The sequence below is a fragment of the Rattus norvegicus genome, chromosome 6 (genome assembly GCF_036323735.1).
Source record: "Rattus norvegicus strain BN/NHsdMcwi chromosome 6, GRCr8, whole genome shotgun sequence".
NCBI lineage: Eukaryota > Metazoa > Chordata > Mammalia > Rodentia > Muridae > Rattus > Rattus norvegicus.
In genome coordinates this window covers 10,735,851-10,743,831 of record NC_086024.1, presented here as the reverse complement: position 1 = coordinate 10,743,831, position 7,981 = coordinate 10,735,851, and positions in this window count along the sequence as shown.

The window sequence follows — 7,981 nt, the reverse complement described above, 5'->3', positions numbered from 1 at the left end:
CTGCCTTGGGAATAGTGTCTCCTACCTTGGGCTGGCTGCTCTTATACCAACTAATAGTTAAGACAATCTCCCGTAAACAGGACAATCTGACCAAGGCTTTTCCTCAATTCTCTTTTCAGATTCTCTTCTCAGATGCTCTTTTCAGATGATTCTAGGTCATGTCAAGTTGACAAAGCTAACAAAAGTAGTGGAGGTTAGAACAATACAACGGAAGTCTGCACAAGGCTAAGAATGTCTCTCTCCAGTCCAATTTACAGCCCAGCTGTGCAATAAAATCCTCCCTATGAGCTCATGCCAAAACTGGAGCCATTTCAATGATAGGTTTTAGCACATGTTGGCATACATTCCTAATCTCAGTCCAGTCCTTTACTTGATAATTGGCTTATACCTCACAGGAAGGTTATGAAACATCCTGCTGACTGTAAAGGATTGTTCCTCCTTGTGCTGAGTCTAACTCTTTGTTGTTCTGTCTTTCTGTGATTTATATTTGGTAAATGCAAAAGTAATTGTGGTTTCTTTTTTGCATTGTTGAAATTTGCCGTTTGATATTGGACTATAATCTTAAATAAATTGGTTGCATTACACATGGCTTTAATGAGCATTTCTTGCTTTATTGTTTCTTTTTTGCTAAGAACTCATTACTTACTGTTTATAATGATTTTGTGCTATGGAAATGATATTAGACAGAAAGCAAATTCAAGCTCATGTTCCAATTTGAGTTCAAAATGGGTAATAAAGTAATATAAATAACTTGCAACACCAACAACACATTCCTCCAGAACCTTAAAGGTTGTACAGGGCAATGGGGGTCCAAGTGGTTTTGTATCAAAGAGGAAGCCTTGAAGAAGAGAAGAACAGGGATTCACCATGTGATGATGACAAAGACTGACTGAGAGCAACCATCAAATTTGATCTTTTAACTACATAAGTCATCAAGAAACTCAGTGTGGACTGACAAAGGATTTTGGTATCTAAATTAGGTTGTAAAGGTAAACAACTTGATTAAGTAAGTGCTTTATGAACTGACTGTTTAGAACAAAATAAACAAAACAGCTCATTCCTCCTCTTATAATAAACTATCTCCCCCTTGTATATAAAACAATCTGCATAACAAAATAAAACCATTTCTCAATTATATTGTGAGAAGCACAGGTTGCCTAGGAAAAATGACAAGGGTTGAATCAAAGAATGACAAAGTACTTCCCTAAACCAAATTTTCACTCACACACAAAGTCACAGTTACTGGTGGATACTGCAGCTCTATCTACTACTGTTTTCTGAATCCTAGTGAAACCACCACACCTAAGTTGTGTGCTCAGCAAATCTAAGAGAGGGACCCAATATTGAGATAGCTGCTGCTGGCACCAGTCTGCAGAAAGAATTTCTTCATGATAATGCCTGGCCACATAACAACTGCTTCAAAAAGCAAAATGAATGGGGTTACAAATTTTATGTCACCTATGATATTCACCTTCTAACTAAGTGACTACTACTTCTTTAACCATCTCAACAGCCTTTGCAGGGGAAAAAACCCATTATTTCATAAGAAATAGGATATAGAAAATGTTTACCAAGAGTTCATTGAATTCTGAACCCCAGAATCTTGTGCTATAGGAATAAATAATCTTTTCCCCCTATGGACAGAGTATGTTGATTGTTATGGTTTTTATCTTGATTAATAGAGATGTGTTCGAAACTAGTTTTAATGTTTTAAAACTCATGGTCCCTGACTGTAATTCCTTTGCACTATCCTAGTAAGAAGTGAGTTTTACCATAAGACCACACTGGAATTGTCTTGGACAACTCATGTATACTCTCTTGTTTTAGTTTCCTCATATCTAACATGGGTATGATGATAAGAGTGGGTGTTGTGTGTAAACTTCGAAATGACAAAAAAACAAACACACACTTGGTAAGGAGGAAGACTGAAGCCTCTCTCCAAGTAAGTGTAACCACTGGCACAAAGACACTCTGTCAGAAGGTGACTTAGGTGGAAGCTTAAGATGTTTATGGGACATAAGCTACATTTAAGTGTATGTCCACACTTCAAATGTATTCTACAAGCCACAGTTCTCTGTGCAGCAAGGCAATTCAAGCTTCTACACCTTTCCTTTGCTCCATCATGCTTCTCCCTTTCCAAGTGGGTCTTCTGTAATTAATTGCCCCTGCCTCTGCTGCTATTGTGTCTCTGCTCAATTATTTGTTCTAACACAAAGTACCCTGAAATCTCCCTAGAGATAAGCACCAACCCTTCTCAAAACAGCCCTAATACCTGTGATGCTTAACTCAGAGCTGTGAGTATCTAATGAAACAATGCCCAAAGCTATTTAACAGAAAGCAGAAAATATAGAAAATTTTCAATATGTATAAATCCTATTTACTGCACCAACTGCCACCAGTAACACATAATAGATGTTTACTCAACATAATGCAAATGAACAGAGAAAAGAGGCAAAATAAGAAGATACCCACAAACCACTCCTAACACACAGAGACATACACAGGAGAGATGATTACACTACCAGTGAATAAAACTCCCTCAAAGGAGTCACACTGTACATTCACGCTTTTTCAAAGGTGATTAACTGATTAGAGTTTCAGTGAGTGTGGAGGGATTGGAATGTTATATGTCCAGAGCTCCATTACGATTTATCTCAGGTTATCTTTTTTGTCCCCTTTTCTACCACAGTTTCTGAACTAGCAAATAAAACCTTTATGGGATGCATTAACCTAAGGGATCACAAGCTTCCACCAAGGTTAGGAATATTGCCAGATAGTATCTGGGGCTTATAGAAAATATCTCCCTGATTTGCTCTAACCTGACTATCTAATTTGTCCACCAGTGTATTTTAAAAGTGCCTTCATTTATGACTTTCTGTGTCCTAGTACCATAAAACTTCATGAAATGGTTACATCCACATTACAGTGTGGGATTTAGTATAGTCCTGAATCTGTGTTACTAGGCTTGGTAACTCACATTTGACTTCAGAATAAACTATCTCCGATCCCCTTTGAGATGATGATTCTGCTTTTGTATCAATAATATTAAATTATAGTGCTTATTTTGTGCTCAAAGCTTCCTTTCCTGGACTGGAAAGGTTCAGTAGACTGGAAAGATGAGAAGTGAGCCCCATATCTCTGACGTCTGCTACACTGAGGCTAGAAACTACATCCCTGTGGTCACACTCTCAAGCTGTGTGGGAATGAGATCCTGAAGCTGTGAGATCTGCTACCTCTGGATTCAGAGATATACAATGCAACCATGTAATACAGTGTGGAAATTAAGTATGATATGCTATAGCAATACTAGGCACATTAGCATAGATTGGAAATGGTTTCACCCAGACATTTTTAATGGATGATAAATAGGGTTAATGGGTTGTGGCTGAAATACCTCTGCCCTGCTAAATCTTCCTGGAAGCTTTTTAAACTGGTAAATATAAATTCTTTGTGATGACTTGCTAAAGTCTGTTCTAACTTAATTTCAAGCTGCTTAGAACTGTGTAAAATGGAAAAACCTGTTTTCCCAGACAGGCAAGCCTTAGCACTTAAAAAAAAGACATAAAACAACTGGAAATGAAACTTTAAATGATTCACCTTCCTAGACTTTTGCTTGTCCTGCACATTAGCATTGTCCTGCACATTGACTCTGAGGTCTGTGGTTTAGATATTTTATCTTTGTAAGTGTCAGAACGTTAAGGGCTGTTCCTTGAATTGATTTTTGTAATACTTCACAGCAATGGTAAGCAGAAGAGGGACTGGGAAGCTGTGCATATTGTCCAGTGCTGATCAGTGGAACCTGTTGTCAAATACTGAGCCTGAGGGAGTCATGCATGATTTCTTTAGCCAAAAGAGGGATGAGATAGTGACATTGGGTAGAGATGATGTAGGCTATGTGAGGGCAACAAAGTCTTTTCCTGGTCTTGATGAACTTTACTCAAGGAGTTAGAGTAGCAAGTAACGAGTGGCAATCAAAGCCACCCTGAGACAACAGTGGCTTCTAAGTGCATAGCCTCGCACCCAAGAAGAATTAGGAAATGTAGCAGAGTGAGCAGAACAAATGTAGAAATTAAGAAAAAGTAAGGAAGAACTCATGAGAGTGAGAAGGATTTCAAGGGACAAATGGAAATATATTGTCCTCCTTTGTGTCACATTTTTACTCTTATGGTAGGACTTGGATAGATTTAGTAATGAATGTGAGTGGTCATCCTTGAGCCCATGTGAGCTGAATGATTTCTAGACTCAGTTTGAACAGAGATCATGTATTTTTAATCCACTCAATGAAGTGGTCAGGCATTATGTCTGCCTTGATCTGTCTTTTCCTCTCAACAAATTTTACTTATTTTATAGGTTATTGATTGATATTAGGCTACATAATTGGTCCTGCTTTTCTCTTAGGCTACATGAATAGCTTAAAATCTAGCATAAATTCTCCTTGTCCTTACTTTTTAATGGAGAGCTAATTCCTGCCACAGAGTTACCTGGTATCAATTCTTCTATAAGGCTTCGAAAATTTGACAAATACATTTCATGAAAAGCTTTGTGCTCCAATTGCTAACCTGAGATTTTAGTAGAACAAAGGTTTCTGTTTGAGGTTCAATGGAGACACTAAGGCAGTTTATCCTTAGGATAAGAATATTTAGAAAAGAAGAGTTATTTACACATTGATAGACACTAGCTTTTGGAGACTTTGTGGAGAGTTCAAACTTGAATGGGCAATCCTTTCTTACTGGTTTTGGAGGGTCTTGGAAATTATGCTCTGTGAGTGATGTGTAGTCCACAGTATAAGCTTGAGATATGGCTCTCTTTAATTCCATTGTAGCAGAGAAAGGTAGGGGAGTTTGAATTCTGGAAATTGGAAAGAGGAGTCCCATTAAGTTAATATGCATCCACTATGTGTGGTGCCACTCACAGCCCAGAAAGCTTGGGGCCTGTTCATTTGGGGCCTTTATAAATAATCAGGCATGAGAACAGAGAGACATTACTTAGGTAGACATGATCTGAGCAGCAGATTGATCTGTATTCTAACAGTAGTTCTATGAGGTGCAGTCTTGGGTGAGAATAGTAAAATTACCACTAGCAAGACACCCTGGAGGTAGTCTCTATGAGGAAAGATCACACACCAGGTACAAGAAATTCTGACCTAGCAGCTACCTTGCCAAGAATATGATGAACTCCAGAGACTAAAAGTTGTCATGCCAGAAATGTGAAGTATGAGTGATGGTCAGGTTGCTAGTCAGAAATGGTCAGGATTGAAGACAACGGAGGAGAGAGTGCTAAGTGGAAAGTATTAGAATTGCAGCAATTGACCAATGCAGATGTGTATGCTTAGAGCCAAGAATCAGACAGAGCTCAGGGAACATGGTGAGGGAGTTGGAAGAATGACTGGAGGAGTGTACTGGGATTGTAATCCCATTGGAAGAACAGCATAGATTGGCCTGACCACCCAATTCTCCCAGAGTCTAGACCACTAACCAAGCAGTGTACCTGGAGGGATCCTCGGCTCCAGATACATATGTAGCAGAAGATGGCCTTGCTTGACAGCAAGGGGAGGGGAGGCCCTTAGTCACAGAGAAGTTTGATGCCCCAGAGTAGAGGGATGCTGGAGTAAAGGGGGAGCACTCCCATACAGGCGAAGGAAGTGGGGTTGGGTGGCTAGTAGAGGGGTAACTAGGAAGTGGGATATCATTTGAAATATAAATAAATGGAATGATTAATAATAAAAGAGAAGAATTGCACCTCCTTAAAATCTGAAGTAGTGTGTGAATGGAGGAAAGAAACATCATAATTGCCTCCTAAGGTCTAAGTTCCATTTAAAAAAGGGGAGAAGAAGACAGGGTAGTTGGAATTTGCTGGGACCCTCTGAAGTACAGCTGCTTTTTTCTGGTTATTTTTATAGATCTCTATTTTCATTCATTTTTTAAATCCACTTTGTTATATGACAGTATTGGGGTAGGGGGTATAAATTGTACCTTTGATCTTGGATAAAGATGTGACAGTCTAAACTGCCAAAGTTCATAATATCTAGTAGAGACTTTCTGGTAAAACTGAAATGCATAGTATTACTCTCCCCCTTTGAGAGTTAATTAAAATGTGACCATCAGTCACCCGTATTAGTGATGACACTTCAAGAAATATGTTTATTGTTGAGACTTTAGGAAATTTATATAAAGCCTAGGGTCTCAGGAGATACTCAGTGGTTAAAGTGCTTGCTGAACAAACATAAGGATCTGAGTTCAGATCCTCATGGAAAGCCAGATGTGGTAATAAACTTCTATGGTAGGACAGGAGGTAGAGAGGTTCATGGACCAGCAGAGACCATTTAACGTTGTTCTCCTACTCCATACACATGCCATATAGCAAGTGTACTTGTATGTGAATCTTCATATGCATGCATGCATACATAACACACCTACAGAGAGACTTTAAAGAGCAGAAACAGTATGTATGTTGGCACAATATTCTCTCTAGTCTTGGCCACTTTCACACTGTGAGAATGATCTTCACTGCAAGAGTCTATTCTTGCTATGGCCAACTTTCAGCCTTCAAATATTCTCCCCTTCTCTCTGTGACGTGATCAGACTATCAGTCTGTGTATCTTGTCTGAATTCCTTTGGTAGAGAACATGGTGATGCAGAAACCAAGGGTGGCCCAGTGTCATATTCCAGTAATAGGACTTACTCCAAATTGGAACCAGATAGATTTGTCTTTCTTGAATTACTATTGAAAGAAAAGGTGACATCATCCACATCCCAGGCCTAATAGTTGTTCTGCTTAGTGATATAGAGAAATACCTCAGTTTGAAATAAAAGTTTAAATGCTTGGTAGATTTCATCTTGCTTTTATTGATCAAAGTTTCTCCTTCTCTTGAATTTAATTGCGTCTTTTGAAGATATGCAATTATATCTTTTGACTTTTGATAGCCAAATCTTTCTCAAGAAATTATTTTCTATAATTTTAAGAGATAGATGTATTATTTAAAAATCAGGTCTTCTTTAATGGATCTTAGATTTGTTAATAAAATAAGTCATAAAGGAACTCAGAAATGAATCTGGAGGAACATCTCATTAGAGTTTTAAAGACAACAGAGCAGATGAACTGTGAATTTTGATGGCTGCCAGGAAGGAGGCAAGAACATCATCTTTTAAGTTAGACATGGGTATAGACAAGCAGGTGAATGAGGGATAAAGGCTCTTTAAGAATGTGTGAGAAAGCCCAAACTGTCAGAGAAAAGTAAGCTTAGGCTTTTGGCCAGTATTTGAAAGATATACAAAGGAAGAAAATGACAAAATTATAATTGACATTACTTTAAACAAATACAAAACAAAACAGCAACAGCAAAATCCAGACAGGGAGGGAATTCTGGAGATACACGTATATTATCTTACTAAGGGAATTAATGGTTCTCTCTTCTCTTAGGATGTTCTCAGGTGAATCAGATTTCCCATGGGGTAGTCTCCTAGCCAAGTGATTGACAGGCTATCTGGATGAACTTAGGGGAGGCGACAATAGTATGTAGTGTTTTAATCACCGGAACAGATTGAAAAGTCATGTCTCTCCAGGACTAGAGGGAGAGAGAATGTAGACCCCATTCTTTTGACCAGAAGAAAGTAGCTTTCCTTTTATGGGACTCAACACAGCCCTGATAATACCATCTTTACATAAGATATCTTAAATATTAAGGGGGGGGGCAATTGTAAAACTTCCCTTTCTAGATTGATCAGGTATATTTGTTTTGTTATTTTCTGTGATAAAATACTTTGACAAAAGCAACTTTAAGGAAGAAAAAATTATTTGGGCTTAAAGTTCCAGGCTATAGACTGTCTTTCCAGAGAGCTACATGTAAGAACTTGAAGCAGGTAGTCACGATCCACAGTCAAGAGCAGAAGAGATGACTGTATAACTTATTTGTACACAGCTCCTCTTCACTGTTATGTAGCACAAGACCGCAATCCAATGTATGGTGTCAAGCACAATTCTA